This window comes from Aotus nancymaae, unplaced genomic scaffold (assembly GCF_030222135.1).
Source record: "Aotus nancymaae isolate 86718 unplaced genomic scaffold, 86718_ANA_hifiasm-v0.15.2.pri h1tg000006l, whole genome shotgun sequence".
In the NCBI taxonomy this organism is placed as follows: domain Eukaryota; kingdom Metazoa; phylum Chordata; class Mammalia; order Primates; family Aotidae; genus Aotus; species Aotus nancymaae.
The window spans coordinates 66,473,005-66,500,260 of NW_026988417.1; the positions used below are offsets into that span (position 1 = coordinate 66,473,005).

Genomic DNA, 27,256 nt, shown 5'->3' on the forward strand with positions numbered 1-27,256 from the left:
AACTGAGAAAAGTGATGTGATAATGTGCATGACACTGCTAATATTATCACTCAAAGTGATGTCATGTTTTAGTGGAGATTTCAGAGTACTCTTGGGCCTCAATTTATTAATCTATAGAATGGGACAATATTCACTCAACTTGAAATATCAGAAACTGCTCTAGGTGTAGTCAATAAACAGATAAGGTTTCTTAACAGTTTATATAAAGATTATGTCCTACAAAGTACCTACTACAGTTTCTGATATTTAGGAGATACCCATAGTGTGCCAAGCAATATGTTTTTTTTTAAATGAACATATTTAATCCTCATAACAACCCAGCTAATCTATGTTATAATTTTGTTTGAGATGGAGTCTCACTATGTCACCCAGGCTAGAGTGCAGTGGTGCGTTCTCGGCTCAATGCAACCTCCGACTCCTGGGTTCAAATGATTCTCCTGCCTCAGCCTCCTGAGTAGCTGGGATTATAGACATGTGCCACCATATCCAGCTAATTTTTGTATTTTTAGTAGAGACAGAGTTTCACCATGTTGGCCAGGATGGTGAACTCCTGATAGCCTCAATCTCCTGATCTCGTGATCCGCCCACCTTGGCCTCCCAAAGTGCTGGGATTACAGGTGCGAGCCACCACACCTGGCCACTATGTCATAACTTTAAAAGTACGTTTTGCTTACCATATGCTATTCTAAATGCTTTTTATATGTTAACTCACTTAATTTTCATAGTCACCCTGAAGTGTTATTATCCTCCCCATTTTACATATGTGGAAATGGGACAAAAAGAGGTTAAGCAACTTGCCAAATTATTTCAAGCTAAGCTAATTAAGTTAAAGAGCTAAGATCTGAGTCCGGGCAATTTGCTCCAGTGTCCATACCCAGAATCATCAACTGTATTTCTTCCATGTGATAATCTTATTTTATGGATAAGGGAACCAAGTATCAGACAGGGCACACAGTTACATGGCAGAGTGAAATCCAGATGCAAATCCAGAACTGATTCCAAAGGCTATGTGAAATTAACAGCAAACAAATGATACTATGTTTTACCTCATACCATAGCTAATGTTTACATTTAGGTATGGGTATGTCTGGCATTTGAAGCCTTCTCAAAGTAATTTCCACTGTTGTAACCTGGCTTAAACAGAAACTACAAACTGGCTTTTGTTATTTCTTGCCTTCCAGGTCAATTATTTCTATGCTTCAAATAAACTGCTCCATCTTTAGACTTAAGAGAAGTCATCAACATAGTTTCCCTTTCTCAAATTTTCCTCCAATATTAGCAAGCAATGACAGGTTTGAGTTCAAGGAACTCATGTTGCAACACTCACCTTTTCCACAAGCCAAGAATAGGCCTTCCAAATTCTTTATCTGACAATTAATTGGGGCCCCTGAGATCCAAGTCAGTAAAACCATTCACTCTCTACTTCTCCTCCATTCTGGGATTATGGGGTGCCTCTTAGGTGTTCTGACATTTACTGTTGCTTTTAATAATAAATACGTGATTATGCCTTTCTCACAGAATTATGGCTGTTTATCATTTTTATATCCCTTACAGACTAAAAAAAAGCAGGCAACACTGTTGAAAGTAGGCAACACTTTATTCACTAGTGCATACCTAGAGCCAGCACTCTCTGCATTCAAGCGATTCTCCTGCTTCAGCCTCCCAAGTAGCTGAGATTATAGCGTCTGCCACCAGGCCCAGCTAATTTTTTGTATTTTTAGTAAAGATGGGGTTTCACCATGTTGGTCAGGCTGGTCTAAAATTTCTTACCTCGTGATTTGGCTGCCTCAGCCTCCCAAAGTGCTGGGATTACAGGCGTGAACAACTGTGCCCGCCCGGACCAATAGTAGTAATTTCTAATGACAAAAACATTTGTTCTTTTGCTGTAGGTCACTGAAATATTAGAAGTACTGAATATAAAGAGAATCTAAATTTCAGATTTTCTGTAATTATTTGTTATATAGCAAAATAATGTATCCCCTTTACTTCTGTTTTTTAGTTCTTTCCATCAATATGATTACCTATGCCACTGCAGGATACCCTGGGCAAAAGGGTATAAAGAGAAATTTACATGTGTTTGTCTAAAACCTGTCATCCTAAAAATAAGCCATCTTCCAGTTCAACCTAATTTTTTTTTTTTAAATTTTTTTTTCAGATGAAATCGCGCAAACTCATCTCACTGCAACCTCTGCCTCCTGGGTTCCAGTGATTCTCCTGCCTCAGCCTTCTGAGTAGCTGCGATTACAGATGCCTACCACCATGCCCGGCTAATTCTTGTATTTTTAGTGGAGATGGGGTTTCACCACATTGGCCAGGCTGGTCTTGAACTCCTGACCTCAAGTAATCTGCCTGCCTTGGCCTCCAAAAGTGCTGGGATTACAGGCGTGAGCCACGGCGTAGAGCCTTAACCTAATTTTATAGGCAAGAAAATTGTCTTCCCATTTATCTAAAATGCACTTCAATGGCACAAGACCTTTCATTATTTTGCCAACAGAAAAAGTATTAAAATGTAAATAGCAATTAACATATTAAGTTACACGAAATGGAAACTAACATATAAAAAAATTTACATGAAAGAAAATATTGACTGAAAATGAGATTCAAATATCCAAAGAGTGAAACCTCTCATAAAAAAGAAAGTAAAGTACAAAAAAGCTCAGTGAACACCTAGATTGCATGAAATAATCTTCTAAAATTGACAATTTTATTTAGGACCAGCATTGGTTTCCTTGAAGAAAGAAAACAAAACAAAACAAAAAATCGCCAGGCACCAGGCTGGAGTGCAGTGGCACAATCTCAGCTCACTGCAACCTCCGCCTCCCGGGTTTAAGCAATTCTCCTGCCTCAGCCTCCCTAGTAGCTGGGACTACAGCCGCACGCCACCACGCCCAGCTAATTTTTGTATTTTTAGTAGAGACAGGGTTTCACCATGTTGGCCAGGATGGTCTCCATCTCTTGATACCTCTTAAAATTATTAAATTTAGTCATTATTTTATAGTATCATGTATTTTTCTCCTTTCTACTGTGAAAATTAGAGTTCAGCATAAGTATGAAACCCAAGAGTGAAAGTGCCTAGACCAAGTATAAGTGAAAGATGTTAAAGACTTAAACAGAATGTAAATAAAAAGGCTAATACAATTTGGTAAGATTTCTGAAAGTCCATAAATTATTAAAACAACACATTCCCATGATTTTACCTTTTATTTCTCCTAAACTACTCATGCTATAAAACTGAGGAATCTAGATAAATGTCTAACGTAGCAAAAAATAAATAAAAAGTAATATTCTTTTTATTACCACTATAGTTTTATTAACTATGATTTTTATATAAAAGTAATATATGTACATGGAAAGCATTCATAGTTTAAAAAATTAAAACTACCTCTCACCAAACCATCCTAGGAGGCACAACCAGTTATTGTATTCCTCCAAAAATAACCTACATATTTCAAGCACATCTTAGTATAACATTTTTTATACTTTCTGTATCTCCATTTTAATATTTAATACGGCATAATTGTTTCAGATTAGTACATAAAGATCTATCTTTGATTTCTGATAGCTGTTCAAATTTTCATTGAATTGCATCATGTATTTAACTAGTCCACTACTGACAGGTATTTACATTGTTTCTAACTGTTCACAGCATTGTATTTAAAATTTCAATAGATGTTACCCAATTAACTGCCTTCTAAAAAAATTGAACTAATTTATACTGAAAGTGAATGCGACTGCCTGCTTCCCTATAAATATAAAGTGTTACTGACATGAGTCTATTAAAAATCCAGATCTGTAATCAACATTTTAAATCATGTACCCAGATTTATCCTTAGTTCTTCATCATTTCTACTTTTCAAGAATCACAAATCAAAGTTACACCTTCCATCTAACTTTCGCCCCATCAAAAAAAAATCACATAAATCCATTCTCTGACAATTAAGAACTTCAACTGATTACTAAGAGAGAGAGAGAGAGAGAGAGAGAGAGAGAAAGAGAAAGAAAGAAAAAAAAGAGAGAGAGAGAAAGAAAGAGAGAGAGAGAAAAAAAAGAAAGGAAAAAACACCCAACCACAATGAAGAGTCTGTATATATACAGCTGGAGAAGAATGAGGAGTAGAATGATCTATGCTTTAAAAAAATCTACTTCTGATAAAACACAAATTCTCTCCAATATTTAATGGGTTCTTTAACCTTGGAGTAAGTTTTAAAAAGATGCCTCTGCCAAAATTTAGTATTTTAAAAACCCTGAATTGTTTGCGAAATATTTGGGCATATTCTCACTAAATAAAATACTGCTAGATACATTTATTTCTTTGCCCTCTACATTTATGTTCAAATTATTCATTTTTAAAGCATGAAATTCTAAAGTAATCCATCATATTTAAGAAATCTAATGTACAAGAATACAGGGCCACACATAAACAATTTTTATGTACACAAAGAGCACGAAACAGTTTGAACCTCAGTTTCTTGGCACAGATTCTAGGTCTAACATTGATGATAACATTTTAAAATGAAAATGATTAAACCTTCACCAGAACTGTCAAAATAAGACAGTCGAACATGCTTCGAGAAATGTGGAATATCTAAAGGATATATGTAAGAAAGGATTAAGTTAAGGATACATAAAATTGTAACATTATCAATAATATAATGCAATGTAGTATCCAGTACTATATTCTAAATATGAGGAAGGGTAGGGAGGGTATGTACTATTTTGTAATATTTAAATAACTTTTTTTTTTTTTTGCTTAAACAATATTTTCCTCAAGGCTCACACTATAAAAAGCCCCAGAAAAATTTTTTTGTATCATCCTCATTGGCATTTTGATCACTCACTTATATAAACACTTACTGAGCGCTTATTAGGAGGCAGGGTTTATACTACATACACTGGATATAGATGACAAATAAAATTAGTCCACTTCTAAGAGGCTATAACCTAGAACTCAATCCTGATTCTTGACAATGTTTAATACTAAAATTTTAATGATTTTTTTCTCTAATTAGTCCCCTTCCCATTCTTCTCTAACCCAACTAATAAAATGAAATCTAAAATTCAACTAAGAAAAGTACAGAAGAGAATTATATTTAGATAGAAAACATTTCATCCAGATGTGTCCTATATACAGAATGAAATACAAGCATAGTCTTGTCTAACATAAGTAATGTACTAAACAAAATAATAAACAAAGCAATCGTCCCTCTTTTCACATCCCCAGTAATAGTTGTGCCTGTTGGACACTTGCATTTGTTGTCTCTACCCATGGTGGGTCACACCATGAATTCATTCTTTTTCCAGTATTTCACAATAGGTTCTATGTACACAAAACTGATAAAATATTTATTGTTTACAGGTCACAATCAACTCTCCCATTTGTCTGAAATGTATATTTTCAAATAAAAATAAAAACAAGGGCATCCATAATAGAAATTACTTATTTCAGTATTTTTGTTTTTAAATAGGTTAAATCTACTGATGATACAGCACTTTCAATCTTGTCAGCAACACATCTGTCCTCCGCTCGAAAGCAAATCACATCTACCAACAGAAAGAAATACACATCACACACACACACACACACACACACACACACAATGAGGGTCTAGGGGACCTGAAGATAAAAATTTAAATTACAATAAAAAGCTCAAATCCAAAGACAATGTTTTTGAGTCACCAGTTCCTACCACTCTGGGGGAATGAATAAACAGCTCCAAGTTAACTCCAGATAGAATCAAGGGCATGGAAAATAATCAGGAAGTAAAAACTACCCAAGTAACCATGGAATCTCATTGCTATCACTGGCTCTCCTCTGGTTCCTTGATGGTCTGGGGTCCCTAACAAGCTCCAGTCAATCTGGTCTCAAGATATCTGTTACCACTTTGCTATTTCCAGACTAATCTATTCATAACAAACCTTGAATGGTTTGACTGAAAGCAATTATTTAAAGATATTAACTCTTGCAATTATTTAAAGTATCAAATAACAGCCTGTGATATCATGAAATACGCATTTGGTCTCTGGTCTTAGACCAATTTCCTGGCATACACTCCCAAAATCCTTGGAATCTTCAAAGTGGTTAAGGGTCTTCCTGTATGCTAATATTTGACTGAAGACTGACAGGCCCTAGGGTAGCTTCAGGATAAGGGTTGGTTAGCAGAAAGACTAAGGGAAGATTAAATGGTTGGGATTTTTCAGCCTCGCCTCCATCCTCCAAAAAGGGGAGACTAAAAGTGAAATCGATCCCCAATGGCCAATAGTTTAATCAATCATGCCTATATAATAAAGTCTCCATAAAAGCCCAAAAGGACAGGGTTTGATGGGCTTCCGGAGAGCTGAACACAGTAGAAGTTACCAGAGGGTGGCATGCCCAGAGAGGGCAGAATTTCCATGCCTCTTGTCCCATACCTTACCCTATGCACCTCTTCATCTGTATCCTTTGTAATATCTTTATGAAGTGGTAAACATAAGTGTTTCCTTGAGTTCTGTGAGCCACTCAGTAAATTAACCAAACTCAAGAAAGGGATCATGAGAACCCTGATGTACAGTCAGTGGGTCAGAAGCACAGGTAAAACAACCTGGGGCTTGTAATTGGCATCTGAAGTGGGAGACAGTCTTGTAGAACTGGGCTCTCAATCTGTGGGATTTGACACTATCTCCAGGTAAATAATGTCAGAATATAATTGATTTAGAGGACACCCAGCTGGTGTCTGTGACAGACGCTCTACTTGCTTGGTGTATAAAGAAAAAACTCACACATTTCCAGTCACATAAGTATTTTCTGTTGTGAGAATATGAGTAACTGAGTTTAATTTTCCCTCTATATCATCAGACTACCTTTCAAACTCATAACTCAATCTATTAAGAAATGTGTATTACATTAAATTGTCTCTATCCACCAATGACTAGGCCAGAAATGGCAAAATGCCCATTTTCACTCCTTATCCCAATCATAGATAGAGGATATTTAGTGGTCTCATATAAAGAGAACCTCAGAGCATGACTGTGACATTCCAAAGTTCCCAAGGTAAATCTATAAACAGGACTCCATCACTATCCTCATATATTCATAAAGAAATAATGATCTCATACAATATAACTGTGAACTACCACTTTGGTTGTCATAAGGATATCTTCACAACTACATGAAGGGTACAATTACTTTCAATTTCCCCACTAATTTCAGATACCCAGTTACTATCAAACCTCCAATAAAAACTAATTCAGTATAAGAAGACAATTATTTATCAACCTTTATGTATATAATAGATACTACGGTAGCATGTTTCATTGAATCAAATCTAACCCACCTTCACTTTTCAACTCCTCCATCACCAATTTCTTATTAGGGTCACATATTTTTAGAAATCCTATTAACTCCCATCATCTTCAAAAACATGTCCATTTCTCTCAGTGAAGGCAGTTGGTATTATTCAAAGGTTAGGTATTTCTCATAATTATTTTAAGGTAATACACTTGCACATCTTCCATTTTTCAGCATTCCAGCTTGCTGAGAAATCATTACAAGAGAGTATGTCTAGGTCTTAAGAGTATTTTGCAATTCATACATTCAATCCCTAAATGTTTACAAGAGTTTATATTTTTTAAATCAAATCTGAAAAACATACTATTAGAAATCTGCTTCCCAAAAGATTATGTTCCTGATCTAAAGCAGAACTTTCAAAAAGTGTTTTATCTATGCAGAGCATAAATAGAGTGCCAACCTGATAAACTAAAGTGCTATCAAAATAAGATTCTTTCATTCAACCAATATCTGAGAGATACACACGATGGGTCCTGAGCAAAGACGGGAGGGCTAGATATCTAAGATCAGCCATATCTTTAGAAGGAAGGAGAAAAAAGGCAATTTCTATTTCCATCTTCCTTCTTCTAGTTCTTCCAGGAGACATACCCCGCCTCCAGTGTTTTTGCTCTCCTTGATCACAAGACTTCCATCTTAAGGACAAACTTAAGTTTCTAATCTTGGTCATTAGTCCATCAGAGAAAATGTCATTTTATTTAGAGGCATTGGAAGGAAGCAGGCCTTAGAATTTTCCAATTTTTTTGTACTTCCAAATTTTTCACAATAAACATTTGTTTTTTAAAAAGAGTTTCCTGTTAGAGTCCATGGAAAGGAATCAGAAATTAACACTCAAAATCGACCATGTGAGCCAGTCAAGAATTAGGCATCCTACATAAAAAGAGTCACATTTGTATTCTATGCAACTTTCTCATTTCCTAGAATTAATTCCTGTGTCCTCAACTTCTAAGTCAGACAATTTCCAAAACACATGTGGCCCAGGAATATATTTACTTCATAAAGAGTGGTAGAGACCATATATCTGCAATCTTTTTTTTTTTTTTGAGACAGAGTCTCACTCTGTTGCCCAAGACAGAGTGCAGTGGTATGATCTAAACCTCCACCTCCCAGGTTCAAGTGAGTCTCCTGCCTCAGCCTCCCAAGTAGCTGGGATCACAGGCGCTCTCTGGCCAACACACCCAGCTAATTTTTGTATTTTTCGTAGAGACAGGGTTTCACCATGTTGGCCAGGTTGGTCTCAAACACTTAACCTCAAGTGATCTGCCTGCCTTGGCCTCCCAAAATGCTGAGATTACTGGTGTGAGCCACTGTGTTCAGCCTTGCAATCTTTTCAACATCGTAAATGTGATGCATCCACGTAGGGTTTTTAAGAAATTCAAAGGCTACAAAGGCACAAGATGAACCTTAAGTCTTGTTACCCTCCTGCATCATGGCAAAATACATGTTATAGCATTAACAGACTTCTAGCACAGTTACCAGTTTAATGCCATTTTGCTTTCATATCTTGATTCACCAAATTTTATATGCTTGTTATCTACTGACTGTCCACTAAAGAAACAAGCACTGACCCTTCGTTGGTTGCCCTCCATCCCCTAATTTCATAGATGTTACTTTTATATTATAAAGGTTTATAAGGCATTCTACTCCATAACTATAATTAAGCCCATTTTATATATTTTCTAGGTTGATTCTAAAACGAAAAATCAATAAAGTACACTTATAATGTGATTAGAAAAATACTAGTCACTGAAGGAAATGCAATTTTATGTTGTTTAGACATTACTAGTTGAAGAAATGTTCATGTATTCCAGACTAATAGAACCTGAATTTCCTTCCAGCTTTCTTCAGTTCTTTTTGAAGGCCCAAGATTGCCATGGTAGCTATTTCTTCCTACTCACCCTCCCATCCCCTCACTACCACCATATCCCCTACCTTAGGATTATTTTTTCATTGTGCTACTGTATCTCAAATATTTTCACACAAAGTACATAGTTTTTCCAAGTATAGAAAATGCAATTGTCCTCACATGATAAAATAGTGGGGCTGGATATAGAAAATATAGGTCAAAATCTACTGTCTCTCAAATAGTGAAGTCACTGTTACACTGCCTTCAAGCATTCAGTATGATTGCTAAGAACTTAGTTATCTGGTTTTCCATATTTTTTCCCCTCTCTCTCATAATAATTTTGGGATATTCTTGTCCTTAAGAATTCTGAAATCATGGATCTTTTTCCATTCATTTTGGTTGTTACTACATGGGCTCTTTCAGTCTGAAAATTCATTATGCTTTTACAGCTCAGGAAATTTTCTTCAATTATTTCTTTCATTATCCTCTCCTTCCCACGGTTCCTAATCTCTGCTTTTCGAACCCATATTTACAGATGTGAGAACTGTGATATATTTTCCATGCCTCTTTAATTTTCTCTCAAGTTTTTCCAGATTTTTAAAAATTTACATATGCAGACAGTTCCTCCTAATTCCAAAATCAACAATTCAGTCTTGATTCAGGCTAAAATTTTATTTAGCTCATCCATGAAAATTTTTCTTTATAATTTTCAAAACCTTTTCTGGTTCTATGCCCCCTTTTCAATGCAGCTATGATTGAATATTACAACGTGTTCTTAAATCTTAAATAAAATACCAATTACACTTTTCTTTGAAGTATTCCTCTGAATTACAGCTGAGGTTGGTTGTTCTTTTATTCATCTTAATCTTCTTCCATCCTGTTGATTCTCCTCAATTGTCTTGATTATCCCTGTCTGTTTATATTTGCAAATGAAAGATTAGAGTATACAGAGTATAAGAGCTTTCCCTGAGGTTATTCGGGTTTGTTTTCCTAAGTGACTTCTCCTTTAAACGGAAGAACAGTACAATTTAAGCAGGTAGGGCATATGGATATGCAGGTACCCCAGAAAGGTACCTAGATAGGAAGTCAAGTTGGCTGGAAACAGACAAAACTGTTTTCTCCTGGGGTAGCACAGTGCCTCCACTCCTCTCTCAGGTTCTAACACCTCAGTAGATGTCATACTAAACTGCTGGCCTACTTTCTTAAGAGAACAATTCTGAAACTTCAGGCTTAAGAGTGGGCATCATAGTTGTTTAGGCTGGAGAAAGGGTAGAAGGGAAGTCCAACTGACCTAGCACTCTGGAAAACAAGCCTTAAGAAAATTCTTGATTATTACCCAACTGCCCACTACTACTGATTTGTGTTTCCTGACTCCAAATTTGGAGCTATTCCAAGGTTTCCTTGGGAAAACCTGAGCTTACCTCTGTTATCTTGGGTTCCAGTTTCCTCTGGGATTTTGCTGTCAATCCGATTCCATGAACTTTCTATCTTCTTCAAAATTTCTTGATCCTCTGATGGTACCTGTAGTGGACTGTGAACTGTAATTTTACTGTTCAACATGTTTTCTCCCTGACTCCTTTTGCTAATGACATCATCCTTCTTTTTTATGAGGAACATATTCATGTGCTTTAGGTATAGGTGAGCCTTCCCAGCGACCACATGACCTAGGTCTGGCTAGAATATCCCATTCTCATCTCCTTTGACTGACACTTTGGCTGAAAATAAAGCTGATATGGAAGGAAATGCAGACCAAAAATGTTGAGACAGAAACAGTTTTGCAGCCATACCATTAACACTATTCAAGTTTAGATACATCTATGCACCTACATTGTAGTTTCTCATCTCCCTCCCCCCACACACCCAAGTACAAATTAAAGTTACAGAGCTAAAGAGGTCCATTTGTGCCTCTTAAGGATAGTTTGCGTAATATAATAACATCTGTTCTCGCTTTTCAGAATTATGATTTAATTCAATCTTTGAACAACCATCAGTGGGACGCTGAGAAGAAAGGAAATTAAAGGAATGTGCTAAATTCACCATTTTTTTAAAGTTCAGTCAATAACTACAAAATAAGCCTGAAGAAACCAAGTTAGAGCTTTAAAATTTGTTAAACATACAATAAGGAAATAGCTATAAATTTTATTTAGTATATCTTATCTTTCCACCCTCAGGGGGAAAAAAAGGAGATATAAAAACCAATTATCTCTTTACTAGTTTTTTCCTAAGTCAAGATTCCAATAGTTTCAAAAAGAAAAAGAAGAAGGGAAGGGTAATAATGATTTAAAGTTTTTTTCTTTCTTTTTCTTTTTCTTTTTTTTTTTTGTTTCAATAGAGACAGGGGCTCACTATGTTTTCCAGGCTTGTTTCGAACTCCTGGGCTCAAGCAATCCTCCTGCCTCGGCCTCCCAAAGAACTGGGATTACAAGGATTACTGCGCTCAACCATACTTTAAAATTTTCTAGCACATTATTATCTTTAAAAACTCTCTTATATGGCAGAAACCTCTCAAAGAAAAATTCTGTAGCTATTGTTGTTATTACTAGGGACAGAGTAGCAGAAAAGGCTGGTCAATGAACTCAATGGATAAAAAACGAAATCCAGTACTCCTTTTTCAGACAGGGTTTCACTCTGTCATCCAGACTGGAGTGCAGTGGTTCCATCATTGCTCACTGTAACCTTAAATTCCTGGGCTTAAGCAATCCTCCTGCCTCAGCCTCCCAAGTAGTTAGGACTACCAGTATGTGCCACCACACCCACCTAATTTTTAAATTTTTGTGGAGATGGGTTATTGCTATGTTGCCCAGGCTAGTCTCTAACTCCCAACCTCAAACAATCCTCCTGTCTTAGCCTCCCAAAGGGCTGTAATTACAGGCATGAGTCACTGCACCCACCCTGAAATCCAGTATTCTTGAGCTAAGGTTCCTATTGCATGGTTCACACCAAATATCTATGCCTCAAAAACTCTATACCCCCAAAACAACTGGCAAAATGCTGTATGATGTACTTAAGTAAATGTTGGAGGAGAATAGGTCTATATTTTTCATTATAATCTAAAGTCCATGACCTATAATCTAAAGGTAAAGAAAATCTTTACCTATAATCTAAAGGTAAAGAAAACTGATCCTGACTGGGGAAAAAAAAGATTCTAAAATATTATATAAGAGCTAAATCCAGTAAAATGTCAAAATAAGTAATAAATACCTCTAACACAGAAGGCAATATAGTATGCTAAATAATGTAAATTACCTCCATTCTTTAGAAAAACCCTGTTAAAAAGCAAATCATTAGCCCTAAGGTAGATGAAGACAACAAGGTTAAGTAGTAACTGTCCCCAAATCACATAGTATTAAAGCAGGATTCAAAAGCAAGTTATCCAACTTGATTTCAAACTCTTTCTATATCATGCTTTTTTCAGGAGAAATATTGTAAGAAAAGAAATACGAAGGCAATGGGTTATTTCAGAATTAAATGTAATTTTTGGCAAGCACAGAAACTGTGAAGTATTCATATGCCTGTGGTTTAATGAAATTGGAATCTGGTCCTTCTTTCTACTTGCTCTCTGATTAAGATTTTCAGAAAACTTGTGCTTATGGTAGTGAGGTCAGGAAGACCTTAGTATTTGATTAAGATATATGAATCTTAACATTCTAGGTTGCGTAAGCCAATGAATGGGTCCCCTGGCCAAGTAAAGCTGTTCTTCTGGGATCCCTGGGATATAAAACAAAACTGCTCATGCATAGAAGACAAAAAGCTCTAATACCAAACCTGCGTTTTTTATGTGTTAGCATAAAAGACAAAAGGATCTGGTGATTAAGCTAAAGTAGGTTAAGAACCTTCTCATATGAAAAAACATCCCACATACTAAGACACATTTACAACTTAAATCATATTACAGGACCTCAGTCTAGCCAACAGAAGTCAGGTACTGAAGTCCGGGTTTCAGGCAGAAAGCTAGACTGAGTGGTAGAGAGGATCTTAAGACTGTGAAGTGGGTACGTGGCTGCAGAGTAAGAAAAGAAGAAAAGGTACAAGTGAAAGGAGTCCACAAAATGAGTTAAGAGATATATTCTAAAGGTCCTGCGATTTAGAAAACAGCATGATCAAATCTTTGCTTTCATACTTTCCATTTTATCTAGAACTGTAGTATTATCTGCTAAGCCTATAGCAGAGATGCCATAGGCATATGGTTTGCTTTAACATTCCCAGAAAAGGACCTAAGAATCAGAAAAGGATTTGCATTTCTTGTAACCCTTGTCTCTCCCTCTTTATTAACAGTATGATAAAGTACTAAAAATTTTTAAGTTCTCAAGGAATTTAAGAGCATATTCTATTTAAATTCTAAAAACCTAATGAATTCAGAATATAATCCAAAAAAGAGCCTCTAACCCAAACAACTATTATTTGTGATCTCTTCATTACAGAATCCCAACCCCTTAACCTATCTACTATCAGCTCCACCTAAAACAATTAACCAAAATGCACAATTAGACCTGAAAATATTTATTAGTAATCTATAAATGCAATAAAATAATCAAATTTAATAGAATTAGAAATTTAAAACTAAGGGATTTTCCTAAATTAAAGTAAAATAGCCAAACATCTTAGTAGTGAGAATTTTCACAAGGCCCTCTATTCTTATTCATACTTCAGTTTCAACACCTAATATTTATGAAAACCCTATAGGTCACAAATATTTTCACAAACATTAGGTCACCTAACCTCCAGCAAAAGAAGGTATTCACAGGCCTCTTTTATGGGAGACTGAGATATTTAGTTTTTACATGCCACACTTACTTAACAGCATGAATTAAGAGGTGTAGGAGGGTCTGAAACAGCATTCTTCCCACTTCACACTGATTTGGGTATGTTTCAGAAATAGTGAAGAGTAACATACCCATTACTCCATCTATGAAATCTATTCCATTTACTCCATCTATGAAATCTATCTCAAGATCAATCCATGAATTTCCCCAAGACAGGGGTTAGGGAGACAAGATGAAATAAAACAGAGTAGTATTAACTAGCTACATTCAGGTAAAGTCTAAGGAGGTGTTCCATAACTCTTCTTACTCCATCATTTCTCTCTGGTTACTCTACTTGGTGATAGGTCACTATACATAAATTTGAGTAACATGGCATTCATGCAGATCTAAAAGGAAATCTAGAAGCAAAATAAAATGGCTAGTGAACTCTACAATGCATACAAAATGTATTTCTTGAGCAATTACTAGGGAGGTCATAAAAGAATAGTAGTGAGTACAGTATGAGAGTACAATATGAGTACAGTATGAGAGTTAAGAAAGCAGACTTTCATGTGAGACTACCCGTTTATACTCCATTTCCATCATTTACTGTGACCTTGAACAAGTTACTTATTCTTTGCCTTGATTTTTTCAACTACAAAATGTAGATATTATGTACCTCTTAGAGTTGTGAAGATTAAATGGTATACAGTACAGTGTAATACATATAAAGCAATTAGAATTGTGGCTGGCACATAGTAAGCACTCACTATTACTGGTGTTAAAATTATTCAGTGTGCTAGGTGTTATAAACACGTTAAGAAAGAGGTGATATATGATCTGTCCCTTTTATGGATAATGTAATCAACAGAGAGGGATATCCAGAAATAATAGATATGACAGGGCTTGAAAGCTGATATCTGACCTAGCAGATCCTATACTACTACAAAATCACTAGTTTTTAAAATACAGTGTTATCCTTGCGCAGGGGCCATGCTAATCTTCTCTGTATCGTTCCAATTTTAGAATATGTGCTGCCGAAGCGAGCACTAAAATACAGTGTTGACACACACAATAAAATGTCAGTTACAGAAACAGATTCCCATCCCTTTGGTATAGCAGTTTTACCTCTGGAATATATCCTACCACAATACAGAAATAATATCAAAAAGAGTCTACTGCAGTATTGTTTTTAACAGCAGAACATTGGATACAACCAAAACTTCCATAAACTGGAAAACAATTAAGTCCTGACACCTGACAAGGGAATACTCACAGTCATTTAAAGGAGTAACTTTATGTTAGTTAACTATAAAAGATAACTATATGTGTACTTACATGAAAAGAGTCTATGACGGACTATTAGTTTTAAAAAAAAGTTTCAAATGATATTTTTATAATGATCTCATTTATGCAAAACAAAATTGCATAGATACATCTGTATATATGTGTGTGAAAATGCACAGAAAAAGGCATAGGATTACATACACTTAAAATTTACAACTAGGAATATAAAACAATCTTCAACTCTTATTCTATATATTCCTCTACTGTTTAAATTTTCAGTTTACATTTACTAATGATTTAATAAAACTGGAAAAAGATAATGCAATTTTCCTTTAAGATTCCTCCAATATAAAAAAGTTAAATGAATAAATAGAAATAAAACATTACTCACAGTTTAACGTTTGGTGCAAACTTTAGAACAGGTTTGATTTAAAGAATATTACTTCCTCAACATAATTAAATTTAATCTACATTATACCTTATACAAGCTCTTCTTCTTTGACATTTTCTGAACAGCAACTATGTAAGTTTTAAATCACTTCTAGTTCATTTGAAATATATAAAATATACAGTGAAATTTAGTTTTTTAAAGAACATGGGAAGGACAATGCAAGAGAACTACAAAACACTCATAGTTTATAGGTCCTGCAATAATAATGTATGGAGATTTTCAAGTTCAAAGACAGCCTAAGGACATCATCAAATCAGTAAGAACACTACATAGATGCTGGCATTGCCCTTATCTTCATACGAGTACTTTTTCTTCTTTACTAGAATCTGTAAGGAAGGGAAGAAGGAAAGGAAAAAAAAGATTTCAAGCCTGTTTAGAGGTTTAAGCAACAGAAGAAGAAAAATTGCTTCAAAAGATCTCTGACTTGGCTGGGCACATGGGCTCACACCTACAATCTCAGCACTTTGGGAGGCCAAAGCAGAAGGGATCACTTGAGCCCAAAAGTTCTAGAACAACTTAGGCAACATAGAAAGACTGTCTCTACAAAAAAAAAAAAAAAAGTAGCTAGGCATGGTGGCATGCCCCTGTAGTCCCACCTACTTGGGAGGGTGGGGTAGGAGGAACCCTTGAGACCAGGATTTCGAGGCTGCCATTGCCCTCCAGCCTAGGCAACAGAGTGAGACCTTGTGCCTTAAAAAAATGGAATTTAAAAAAATATAACTGAACTGATTAAGTGGAAATCATCTAAAATTCCTGTAACCATAAAACCCCACATAGATGTTAGCTACTTAACAAACACAAGAAACTGCTTAGTACAAGCAACCAATTTTAGTATGCAGGACTTCGGCTTATAAAAATTCAGGTTTACTGTTGCATTGTGGAAATACATAAAATAAAGGCAGCACTTAAAATGAGGACAGACTATAAAACAGGTAAGTCAACTGATTATTTGGAAATACAAATTAAGTTCCTACTCCCCTCAATGAACTCATATAAATTTGAAATAAATGAATAAAATGTAAAAGTTAAGAGGCACACTAGCCAAGATGGTCCATTAACTAATGAATGGGAAAACAAAATGTGATATATACATACAACGGAATATCTAAAAGGAAATCCCGTCACATGCTACAACATAAATGAACCTTGACAACAGTATATTAACTAAAATATGACAGTCACAAAAAGACAAAATACTATGATTCCACTTATGTAAGACAGACAAATTCATAGAAACAGAAAATAGAATGGTAGTTGCCAGGGGATGAAAGGATAAGAAAATGTGGAATTTTTCAGTGGGCATAGAGTTTCAGCTCTGCAAGATAAAAAAGTTCTGTGAATATATTTAACACTACTGAACTATACAGTTGAAAACAATACGGTAAATTTTATGTTCTATTTTTTATTACAATTTAAATTTTTTAAAGTTACTATTTTGAAAAAGAGGTCTGTACTAAATTACTTAAGCCACTTTAAGAAATAACTAAATTACAAAAAGATCAAATAAAGCACTTTCTCTAACTCCTTTCTAACATTTCAGTGGCAAATAAGGTTAAAAACACAACATATAAGACTAAAAGGAAAAAGGATACACATAAACTGAATCTGTAAAATGTGTATCTTAACAAAACTGATGTAAGGAAAAAAGTATTTACAGTTTCTTCAAATAAATTTGAAAAACTAACATGATAATCTTCATAGAAAATATAAATTAAAATATTAATGAAACTAAATCCAACAGTTCATTAAAATAATTCATCATACCAAGTATTCAAAACATAATTAAAATTAGGAAATCTTTTATTACAATTGACTATATGGACATATTGAAGGGGCAGAGAAAGAACTGACCATTTCAAAAGATGCCAAAAATTCATCTGATAAAATGTAGTACATTATTTCTGATAAAACTTAAGTAATTAAAAAAAAAGAGAGAAGTACCCTAAATTGATAAAATATATCTGCATTAAACTTAGTAGTAAAATAATAGCACTCCCATTAAAACAAGAGAAAGACAAGTATAACCTCTGTTATCACTGGCATTCAACATTTTGGGGGTGGTTCAAAACTCATGCAATAAGAAAACAAAAACAAACACAAGGGACAAATACTGGAAATGAGAGAACAAAATAATTTACTGGAATCAATATAACAGTTGAGTCAGAAAATTCAACAGAATAAACTGAATACAAGATTTCAGTTTAGTGGCTATATACAAGATCAAAATATCACAATCAATAGCTTCCTATACTCCAATAATAACTAATTAAGAAAGTATAACGGAATAAAATACACCATTCATGATACCAGTAAGAACTATAAAATAATCTGAAATTAATTCCAGAAGAAATGTGCAAAATCGATACAAAAACTAAAATTTTATTAAAGACAAATTAAAGGCCTGAAGATACACAAGTATGCCATGTTTCTCAATGGGAATATTCAGTATTATATATGTATTTCTCTCCCAAATTAACATAAATTTCAATGTATAATCTGAGAATATTTTATGGTCATTTACAAAAGATGATTCTACAGCATGTCTGACAAGTAAAATGCACAATACCCAAAACTCTTGTGAAAGAAGTTCAATGAGTGAGAACTGCCTTCAAAGATACCAAACCATGCTAACATACTAGGCTGAATCATATGAAACCAGATATGCGATGACTTTTGGCTTATAAAAACAAATTCACAAGGTTCAACTGAGAAATTCACTCGAATTCTTCCACCTCACTTCCACCCACAAACTTCTTTCCAAGTAGTAAGAAATAGACATAAGAGTTTACTAAATATTTAATAATAACAAAGCTTGGTGAAAAACCAACAGGGTTCTTCCCTATGTTTCACCCCAGTGCAACTTACTCAGTTAAGGCAAAAAACTAAAAGGGAGGTAAAAGAAGAAGTGTGTAAGGGGAGAAAGTTCCTTCCAACAACACTGGACAAAAGGATATCTAAGCTGAAAACTAAAGGATGAGAAAGAACAAAGAACCAGGGGAAGAACACACTAGGAAGAAAGTAAGAAGACCTTACCTAGCTAGAAAGCCTGCATGTTGCAAAAACAGGAAAGTCAGTGTGACTAGATGACAGTCAAGGAACTGGAAGGGTTGGAACAACAAGGAGCAGCCATACAAAGTTCTGTGAGCCAAGTTAGGAGTTTGGATTTTATTCTAAAAGCAATGGGAAGTCAAATAACAAATTACATTTCAGAAAGATTAGCCTAATCTACATGAAGAATGAATGCTATGAAGAATGAATAAAGTATGGGGAGTCAACAGAAAAAGCTGGGGGATCAAATTAGGAGGCTACTATGAAGTTCAAGTAAGAAAAGAGCCAGGGTTAAGGTGATAGTAGTGGAGATGGAGAGAAGCAGAAAAATTCAAGATGTATTTTGGAGGTAGTCTACTAGTCTACCTCCTACACAGGGTCGAGGAACTTGTCTTAGTACTAAACAAAGCATCTTTTTCCTTAGTGATAGTGGCTGGTTCAAGAATGGACACATGATGACCCAAGGTAGGCCCACAAGATTATTTCAGGAACCAGCAATGACTTTTATTCTTGTTTTGGTAGTCATAAGGATAATATAATCTCAGAATTGTATCATTATAAAACATTAATTATCCCCCAATATCCACAGTCCCCTTCTTTTAGCAAAAGACTACTTATCCACAAGTTTTACCTGGGTATATGGCCACTCAACAAGTGCAAAGTCCTAGATATGTCGGTATAAGTAAGTTCTGGTCAATGGGATATAATGGAAAATGATGTTTGCAACTCCTTGGTCAATTCCTCAAAAGGAAGTTACCTATGTTGACCATTCTGTTTCTTATTTTTCTAGTATTAGTTTACTAGGGCTGCCATAACAAAATACCATAGGCTGGGTCATTTAAACAACAGACATTTATTTTCTCACAGTTCTGGTAAGTCCAAGATCTGGGTGTCTGCAGTAGCCACTAGCTAAATGTAATATTTAAATTAAAAATAAACAAATTTAAAACTCAGATCCTTAGATGCACTAGCCACATTTCAAGAGCCAAGCAGCAACATGTGGCTAGTGACTGCAGTATTGGACAGCACTGATTAAGGGATGGCATAATGGCATAGCCAAGTGCAAGACAGCAGGTACTTAAATGTGTGAATAACCTAAAGGTCTATCTCCAGAGTAGCACATAAAAGAGTAACAAACTTCCACCTTGCCTGATGTGTTTTGGAATCTCTTTGTTCAAATTATCTATCTTATACCTTAACTAATACAGTTAACTAGAAGTGACATGCTGCTCCTAAAATCTCTGATATGAGGATTTTAGGAACTCCTAAAATCTCTGATAAGGCTTAGATAAGAACAAGTAGCAAGGAAATATCTCAAGCTGAAGATCTAATGACCTGTGCTATACAGTTGCAGAACATTTAGTAAAACTCTTGCCTGCAATAATTGGAAGGGCGCATCATATGCCTACTAAGTCTGTAGTTCTATGAAAAGCAGTTAGAAAAACTCAAAATAGGGTGTGTGTTGGCTATTTAAAGATCACCAAGAAAGATCAATTCACCTATAAAGCAGTTTGCAAGTACAGACAGATATGGAAACAGTGCTACTAAAAAGAAGCTTTCTCAGTAGCAAACTCCAACCTACAAGAGTCCAGTAACTTGGGTCTCTCAGGGTGAAAAAGGCAGCTGCTTCTGTATTCTAAATACCAGAAAATAACTTTTGTGAGTTCAAGGGTTCTGTGCCAGGTAGTAGCAAAGATCAAGTTGAGAGTGTTGCTTTTCCACCTATGACAGTTCCTTCCTAGAAAGAAGAGAGGACAGCAAACATTTTGTAGCACAAATACCTTCTCTCAATTAGTCAGTCAAATGCTAATCTACATACTGCTGTGAGGATATTCTGCAGATGTAATTAAAGTTCCTAATCAACTGACTTTAAGTTAGGGTGATTATCCTCAGTGAGCCTGACCTAGTCAGGAGAGCTCTTAAAAGAGGTCAGGTTCTTCTGAGCAAGTAAGACTCCAAACAGCAGCTGAGTGTACAGTTCTCTCTTCACTGTATCTTTCCTTCCTGACTGCCTATGGAGAACAGCTTCAGCCTAAATCCATGGATTCCAACTTGCCCACAATCTTCTCTCCCACTAACTGCCTGTCTTATAGATTTCAAACTTGCTTAGTCAGTCCTCATAATCATGTAAGCCAATTCCCTGTAATAAACCTCCTAATACATAGCAATCACATATAAATCTACTTGCTCTGCTTCTCTGGTTAAACCCTTACTGAAACATCGTCCAAGATATTTTATATCCTCTCAAGGTAGCCAGGAAACCTAAGGGAGGAGCCAGCCTAGCACAGAGACCAGTAAATATGAGAATCACCAGGTTTCCAAAACTTATGAGATATTTTGCTACAGTTAATGTTACATGGTCCTAAGAAAAACAGAACAGAAATCTATGACATTTTTGAAAGAGTTTTACCACCAAACTACATTACTGGCCTAAAAATCTTACACTTGAACTTTAAGTAACCCTATAGGCCCCTGAATCTATACCAACTCGTAGGGGGCTAAAAAGTTGTGCACTTCCTAGGGATGTCACACCCTCCAATGCCTACTATTTCAAATGTGGCTAAGGAAGGTAACAATCAAGGAAGCATCACCTAAAGAACTAAGCAAAGGAAACAGACAACAGTGAAAAGAGCATTCCTCTCATAGAGGAAAATCAGTTGAACCAAGGAACTTACTCAGTAGCCAGGTAAAAGTTGTCACAACTCCTCCTCAGAAGGATTTCATTATTAATGGACCACTGACTGTTGTGTACTTCCTATTCTTCCCTTCTCTAAAAGAGCTTTCATTATGATTATCCTATTCCTATTCACTACTACACAATGGGTTGGGTGAAAAGAGGGAGATATAGTTGTTTATTGTTTTATAGATTACTGAAATTCTCTGAATTAAGAGGAAAAGCATTTTGTAGCTATCTTTCACTTTGGGCTATATGTAGTAACTGGATGGGACTTTGAATTGATTCTCTTAAGAAAAGAAGCCATTAGGTGTTAAAAGAAAGGTTTGCACAAATGGTGGGTGGCCAGAAGGGTGAGCCCAATTCTAAAAAAAAAAAAAAAAAGAGGTTTATGTTGGAGCTGTAAACTTGAAAGTGACTGGAATATAGATATATAATGACACAGTAGTTCAAATAATCTAAATGAGACCAGATACAAAACAGAAAAGGGCCCAACGAGGTAAATAATCGAAGTATGTTTGCTATACGTGGTAGAAGGAAGCAAGATGACCAAGAAAAAACAGTGAGATAGAAACAGGAGAAGGTGGTATTACATGAGACAAGAGAGCATTACATTTTAAGAAGCAAGAATCAGTCAACTGATATAGAACAAAGAAATAGACACAAGAATTAAATACTGCATCCAAAAAGAGATCCATGTATCTTTGAAAAACAAAGTACAAAAAAAATTTCTAAGAATTTTTAAATACTGGATTGAGGAAGGTCTCCAGAAGTCATAAAGAATAATGTATTTTACTAAACAATAGATTTTTCTATGTTGTGAAAACAATGTCAAGAGAGAATACTGTAAAACATAACACTATGAAAGTTAATACCTATAAATACAAATACTACCAACAAATCACTAAGAAAACAATAAGACAAACCTAATAGAAAAATAGATAAGGAAGAAGCCAGGAAATTTTCAAAAGAAATCCAAATAAAAAACAAGGATTAAGAAACTTATACTCAATGTTGATAGTAATCAGAAAAATGAAAATAAAACACCATTTTTAACGGAGTTTTAAAACAAAGAAAATTAATCACATCTAGGAACATTCTCATACACTGCTGATGCAAGTAAAATTTGAAAGTATTTACCAAATTTAACCATGCATACTCTAGCCCAGCAATTCCATTTCCAGGAATCCATCCCAAAGAAATAATTTCACACTCAAAAATAACTGTACAAGGATTTCACTAATAGCAATGTGGTGAAAACAATCTAAATGTCTACCAACATAAAAAATCAAATAAATTTATATTATGGAATATTCATAAGTAAATGAGAATAATCCTAGCAAATATTAACGTACTCTCAGTCACAACACACACGCACGCACTCAGTCTCACCAAGAAACAAACATTTGATATACACCAAGCTGTTGGTAGCACTTACTCTAAAAATGGAATAAAAACACCTATGTATTAGAAGACATTTTGCAAGTATAAATACCCTTATTAGCTTGTATTTCAAAATATATAAAAATCATAATCTGAAGACTCATTTCTTCAATTGATATATTTGAAGAAAGCTCATCAATAAAAATTTCAGCAAGCAAAATTTCTAAGTGGTAGCTCTGCTCTTTGTGGTAATTTGGTTACTAAACACCAAGGTAAAAGAATGAAAAGACTATTTCAGGTAATGATTTATTCTGAAGACAGAATAATAGGTGATTGTTCTATTCTTTACATCTTTTTGATTTTGTAAAGTTTTCTGCAAGTATGTTTTTCCACAAATAGGTATAAATTAATGAATAATATTTAATTATATGTAACACAATACTTAAAATCTTAAGATTTTTCATCCTACACTGTCTTATAATTCAGTCTCTCATATTTTAACGTATTTCTACCTGCAGCAATCCCAAGTATATTAATACAGATACTCTCCTTTCTTACTATAAAATTTTCAAGGTAAAATTAGAATGGATGACTCTTTAGTATAATCTAGTTGTCAAGGACACTCTAGAAAAATGACACATACAGACCTCATCTTAAAAACAAACAAAATATCAAAAATCACTGAGTATTCCAGGAGACACTCATAAAAGATCTCAAGTCAAAAATCAAAACAAAATTATCCCTATGATCATAAGACACACAGTTACACCAAAAACAAACATAGATGCCCCCCAAAAGTACAGGATTTATATAGGACTAAAATCATCTTCACAGTTTTATTATTAGTTTTATCTGAACAAAATATAAATTTTATGAATCTAGAAATAATGTCTCCGTTTCTTCAAAACCCTTGTAATCCCTAGGTAATTTTGCTAGGTATTAATAATGCCTTTTAAATAAATTTAGTTCAAAGAGTATACTAATAGTGGCAATTATCACTATTAGCTAATAATCATAGCTAATAAGATTAGCTAATAATCACATGGAAACTGAATTATATCATTGTGCTAAGTTTCCATGTACGTAAGTTATTACTAACTATAATATGTATAAATTCATTTAACTTATACATGTTTAACACATACAGTTATAATTAAAAATTTTTTTTTTCATATTCAATATGGAGGAAATGGTTAAGATTAGACACTGTAAACAGCCACATATAAGAGATACTCAAGAAATGTTTGTCAGGTAAAAGAATTTACTACTACAATCCATCTATCACTAGTATGTGCTATACTAGAGGCTTTGAAACAGAATTATATTCATTATTAATGCCATAAAAAAAAATAAAAGGGAAACATGGCATAGATAAAGAAAGAGACAATAATGGGGTCAAAGGCGTTTGTAACACTAACTGTAACAAACAGGAGGGCTTCCTTTTCTTGTCAGTCTCCATATTTAGGATGACAGGAAAAGAGGGAAAAGGAAATAGATCCCTATGGTAACATATATTTATTCCAAATTCAAAACTAATGGAACCAACCTTTCCATAGATGCTTCCAGAACAGGTTTCAAGCAAATGCTTTTAAGCTAATTAAGAGTTGATCCATGAAGAAACCCAGACCAAGAAATAACTTTAGAACAGGTTCTTATTTCTTCACTTTTGTATTTTTCTTTTCTATTCCTTTCTTCTGTGGGGGAGGATGGAGATTTAAAAAATGAAAAGTTAAATTAGGCAAGCTAATAGTATTTTGGGGAAGATAAAAGGGGCAGGCAAAAATCCCTGCTAGAGATGCACAGCCATAGAGTAGTTCCATAAATATGACATGTCTAGAATGCACTTTCAAATAATCTCAAGAAACAAAAAATAAATTTATTTTCAAATTTATTTGAAATAGTATTATCTGGTACACTTCATGATTTTCTCTATGTTGTAAGTCAGTTTGAGTCACTAATTTGAACATGAAGTAATAAGCAATAAAATTATATTTTAGTAAAATCTAGAGTCCTCCTCAATCATGGATTCCATCTCTAACTCTACAATCATTTTAAAACTATCCCTCTCTAGACCTTCTCGTTTTAGTCATCATTTTCATGGTACAGCAGCCAAAAATATATATCATTTATTTTGTGCACATGTAGTACAGCATTATTTAAAATGAGAATTATGATTCTGGTTATCACCAATGCCTTATGTAACTTCACCCTACATTATACTAAACTTTTACCAAAAAAGCATGCTGTATTTCAGATCATTTACTCAAAACATATTTTTTACCCTTGACTCATGAAAACCTATTTAATAAGTTTTCAATTTATTCTCAATCTTGTTGCCCATTCTTATCAGCATAATTCACTTTGATTTACAAGCTTTGTGAGATTTCACCATATATCAAAATAGTTTATAAAGGCTGAGCACATTGGCTCACGCCTGTAATCCCCAGCACTTTGGGAGGCCAAGGCGGGCAGATCACTTGAGCCAGGAGTTTGTGACCAGCCCGGCAAACATGGTGAAACCCCAACTCTAATAAAAACACAAAAAAAATTAGCCAGGCGCAGTGGCTCACGCCTGCAAGATACTAGGGAAGCTGAAGTGAGAATCGCTTGGATCTGGGAGGCAGAGGTTTCGGTGATCCAAGATCAGTCTGGATGACCCTGTCTCAAAAAAAAAAAAAAAAAGAAACAAAAAAAAATTATTTATAAAGAGACTAACAATGGCTCCAATAGGAATTCCTTGAGACAGAGTCTCACTGTCACCCAGGCTGGAATGCAGTAGGGCAATCTCTGCTCACTACAACCTCCGCCTCCTGGGTTCAAGTAATTCTCCTGCCTCAGCCTCCCGAGTAGCTGGGACTACAGACAGAAGCCACTACGCCATGCTAACTTTTGTATTTTTAGTACTCTGATGTTTTAAATGAAAAATCTTTATATTTTTTTCTCCCCACTCTCTTTTAACTCTAGTCTCACAGAAGTAAACTTAAAAATTAACCCTAGGCTGGATGCAGTAGCTCACGTCTATAATCCCACAGCATTTTGGGAACCCACAGCAGGAGGATCACTTGAAGTCAGGAGTTCAAGACCAGCCTGGGCCACCCAGTGAAACGCCATCTCTACACACACACACAAAAAGTCAACCCCTTTAAAAGATCATGTAATGTTTACGAGTTTCGTAGGACATAAGGCAGTCTAAGTTATGCTTTCAATAATTACAGCTATATTATTTGGAGTTTCATAGCATGCTTGGAAAAAATAAGTTAACATTTCCCTTTTCAATAACTGAAGCCCCAAATTATAAATCATTATAAAAATGATACCTATATTGTCCCACAACTTTACATCGCTTCATAAATGAATAATAATTTTTAAAGACCAAAAAAAGTTAGGAAGTGAAGACTTTTAAGTCAGAAAAAGTATTTTGCTTTTGGGTAAGAAGTGGAAGAGCATAACTCTACCATACCAGATAGGTAAGTTTCAAGGAACTAGAGAGATATTCATATTTATTCACCACCTTCAATTCCCTAATGACTTACTTTTTTTTTTTTTTTGAAAAGATGAAAGCTGAAAAAAGGTAGGTTTTGTGTAGGTTACGCCATGGATGTTGATGCCTCCTACCAATCCTAACAAAAATATAAGTGGTACCAGCAGGCACTACTTCACATACCAATAGGACGTAAAAATTCCTTTTCACCTGTGGTCAAGTATGGAAAAATTATGAAGGTCCTCATTACATCCACATTTTTAATCCATTAAATTATCTTTATAAAATTCAGATAAACTACTGTCATAAATAAAACTACACTGACTCAAGGACCGAAAAACTGTTTTCCTAATCAACTGGATGGCATAATCAGGTAACAGCAGAAGCAGTCTATAGTCCAGTGAAATTCTGGTAGTCAAAATGTGCTACTTTGATAATTGTTAAACACTGAAAACCTTCAAAATACTACAACTAAGTTGGTGAGGTTAAAAATGACTAAACTAAAAATAAGGGTTCAATTAAAACATTCCACAGGGATTCACTGTAAATAATAGCTGCAACCAATTTCTGTTACCTCAAGACTTAAGGTCCCAAAAATTTCCCAGAGTAAGTGGCCCATCAAGAAATATTTATGAGTAATTCTTACTACAGAGAAGGGCCTTCATGAGAACCTAGTGTAAAATAGGAGATATAAAGATGAGCAAGACAAGGCTTTTGCTTTCAGATCTGATAGACAACACCACACACTGTAAACTGCTTCATTAATTAAAGCACAAAACATGAAGATGTAAGGGAAAAGAGAGCAGACATAGAGCTAGTTTACCAGAATGATGAGATCAACCTTGGATCTACTACTTCACAAATAGGCCTCCTTTCTTACCACATTATCTTCTTAGTTAGAAGCAGTTCCCAAACACTTAATAATCCAAATAAATGGCCAAATTCCCCTCTAAATCTGCAGCCAGAATGTTTCAAAGTACCAAGGTAGAAGGGAGACGAGAGGGTCACAAACTTCTTTAAGGA

General features: G+C 34.9%; 1 protein-coding gene and 1 non-coding gene across 4 annotated transcripts in view; both read right to left on the reverse strand.

The window, feature by feature from the left end:
* The window catches only part of ANKRD17 (ankyrin repeat domain 17), a 177,630-nt gene that overhangs the window by 143,933 nt on the left and 6,441 nt on the right, over positions 1-27,256 (reverse strand). The gene's annotated exons all lie outside the window — the stretch shown is intronic.
* LOC135271976 (U6 spliceosomal RNA) lies at positions 14,855-14,959 on the reverse strand. The gene has a single exon (XR_010340101.1). It is a non-coding gene; the product is annotated as a U6 spliceosomal RNA (small nuclear RNA).